The sequence below is a fragment of the Dipodomys spectabilis genome, unplaced genomic scaffold, assembly GCF_019054845.1.
Source record: "Dipodomys spectabilis isolate Male_0828 unplaced genomic scaffold, ASM1905484v1 ptg000052l, whole genome shotgun sequence".
Taxonomy (NCBI): domain Eukaryota; kingdom Metazoa; phylum Chordata; class Mammalia; order Rodentia; family Heteromyidae; genus Dipodomys; species Dipodomys spectabilis.
In genome coordinates this window covers 6,717,846-6,720,975 of record NW_024870729.1, presented here as the reverse complement: position 1 = coordinate 6,720,975, position 3,130 = coordinate 6,717,846, and the positions used below count along the sequence as shown (strand labels likewise).

Sequence of the window (3,130 nt, the reverse complement as noted above, 5' to 3'; positions counted from 1 at the left end):
ACTTTCACCGAGTCTTGGTTCCTGGGTCGTCTCTGGTCTGTTAACCGCAGGATGAAGATGTCTGCTCCTTGTCAGTTCTTGCTGGTGTTGAGTAGAATCTGCTCACCCACCACATTTGACTCCTTTGTCCTGGACTCTCTGTGTTACAGGATGGTTACTATGGCCGCCGCTGCTGCAAATGCTCAGATCTGTCTCTTTGCCTGGATTTTCCCTCTCTGGCCTAACTCTGTGTACTGTGATGGCACACTTGGTGTGATTCTCTGGCTTAGGACTGTTCACTGGAACACTAAAACTGCTTTCTATGCGAGAGCTTGATTAGCCTTCAGCTTCTCCCCCACCATCTTCCCAGAACCCTCTATGAGCATGGTTTAAATGTTATTTCTTTGGGATAAAATGACAATGTTATCTAATTTCAAATTTTATAAAGGTTATGCTATTTAAGGGTCTTTCTAAGGTGAAGATTTAATACACTGATGTCAAACTAACCTTTAATTCTATGAATTACATGTATTGTTACACTTGTATTTTTGTAATCAACTTTTTAACAACTGTTTTTCATTTCTTGCATTTGAAGAATGAAAAATATGGAATACTTCACAAATTTTCATACCATCCTTGTGCAAGTACCATTTTAATCTCTGTATTGTTGTAATTTGGGTAGACCTGCTGCTGAAGCATGTAGTATCCTCTAAATTTAAGTAGTTATTGATGCAATCTTTATACAGGCACATATCCATGGTTGCCTATTTGTAACAAGGAACCCTTATTGTTCCTAAAAATGCTATTGATCTTATTTCTCTAAATTTCTGTCTATAGTGGAAAAAAATTATATTGTTTGGTCGATTACTCACATTTGCAATTTTTTGTCAATGACTATTTTGTCATTTTCATTTTAAATTTGATCATATTTTGAAGCTTTTACAGCTAAGTCCAAAGGTGATGGCTTTTCAAGTACTTATTTATCAACTGAGTTATCTTTGTGGAGCTAATGGATTCAAAGTAAGCCTTGGTTAAGATCTACTTCTAAACTTCTGCAGCTTAAAATTTCCTAAATGAGGTCTCGGTGGCACAAATGTCTTCCTGACCCTTACCCTTCTTCCATGTAGGAACAGACCAACCAGAATATCTTACACTGACAGCATAGATTGTCTTACTGGAACAAAACTAATCTTAGTTACAAGGGATCATAGAGAGATGAACACTTCAGACCGAACTGTTCAGAATAGAAGGTATTTTATCAAAATATAATTGTTTGGGCTGGGAAGTTGGCTCAGTGATAGAGTGCATGCCTTGCATGCCTGAAGCCCTGGGTTTGATTCCTCAGAACCACATAAGGAAAAAGAAAAAAGCCGGAAGTGGTGCTGTGGCTCAAGTGGTAGAGCACTAGCCTTGAGCTGAAGAGCTGAGGGACAGGGCCCAGGCCCAGAGTTCAGGCCTCACGATCGGACCCAAACAACAACAACAATATATATATATATATAAGTATATATATATATATATAATTGTTTATTATACCTATTATTTCAAAAGTAGTTAAAGCCAAGAAGATAAAAAAGTTGTTCATATGCATGTTTACTTAATATCCTGGCCTGTCTACCATACAACCAGGCAGGAACTTACACTACTGACTTTCTATCACCAAATATTTCCATAGCTCCTGGAGAAGTCTATATATTTCTCCTCGATATTAGGCCTTAAATTGGTAATGTTTTAATCAAAGTGTTTCCTCTTGCCTCCAGGCTTTACATTTACAAATGGTAAAGCTTTAGGTCTAACTCTACCAAAAACTGAGGTAGAGATAATGGAATAATACTTTAAAACAGATTTGCCTTTGGTACCCTAACCACAACAGAACAATGCATAACAATTTCTTATATATACTTATATATTTTATATTTATATGTGCTGATCTTAAATTTCACACAGTGAATCTTACTAGAATTAATTTATAATTTGACAAATAAATTGAAATTTATTCCCATAAATAGATTAGAACATAAATAATTAGGTTTAGAATATATATTCGAATATAAAAAGTATCAATATAATGTCTTTGGTATAAACTTGTGATACCTTCTAAGTGTTCTTGGTCTTCTGAATTCACATAGTAAAAAAAAACAAACAGTATTGTTTTCCTCTAATCTAGAAGAGATTTTACACTGCTGCTGTGTTTATTGTATTAACTCGCTGGTCCCAAAGTGTTTTTCTCCATATAATGCCTAAAAGCTATTATTCTTCTGCAGTACCCACGGGTCCGAGGATACCAGGTCCCAAGTTATCTGCATCATCAGATAACAATGGCAAGTCTTCTCACCTTGGCCTATCCAACATGCTAACAGAAAGTAATTGAAGACCCATCTCAATTTTTCATTTCCTATAATATTTCAGGGCCCCAATTCCTTGCAGTAATTAGCAGTAAGCAATTGTGAAATTTAAGGCAACTTCAAATGAAAGAGGAGACCACAAAATATGAGTGAAAGTACTGTAGTTCAAACTTTCAATTTACAGATGACAGGCCCATATGAGTAAACAAAATCACAAATGTCACAAGATTATATTTAATACCTCTCTCCTAATGATGAATGAAAGATTTCAGTCCAGCATAAGTAGGCCAAAAAATTTCCTGGAATGATAGATCCATAATTGTTCTACCAAGGCTAGGAAAACTTGACTTAGATGTCAAATATAATTTAAAAAAACTAATTGAGAAGACCCTAGTGCTTCAAAACACTGGTACTTCAGTAAAACTTGGTTCTGTAGTATAAAAATGTTGTCATTCTCAAACCAATGATAACCTACATTTAATCTCCTTCAAGTATATTCCTTTTCAAATAAACTTTCTAGAATCATATTCACCAAAATAACACTTGACAAGTAGATGATAGTGACATTAAAATTTTTTCAAGTGTAGGAATCAAGTTACAATAGAGATGATTTATTTACCCAACACTAATGCAAAATAAGTTCTACCATTCATTAAAGTGTAGAAATAGAATCTCCCACCATTTGCGTTGTTCAGTAGGTGCCTTCCAGAAATGTGTTAAATAGATCAGCCTGCCATAATTCAAACCCAAATATTAGCTAATAAAGTAAATTTCATCACATAAGAAGGTACATTTTAAAATGTCAC

At 34.8% G+C, this 3,130-nt stretch overlaps 1 pseudogene; it reads right to left on the bottom strand.

Annotated features, from left to right (window-relative positions):
• Positions 1-578: 578 nt before the first annotated feature.
• LOC122107703 lies at positions 579-678 on the bottom strand (annotated as a pseudogene).
• Positions 679-3,130: the final 2,452 nt, after the last annotated feature.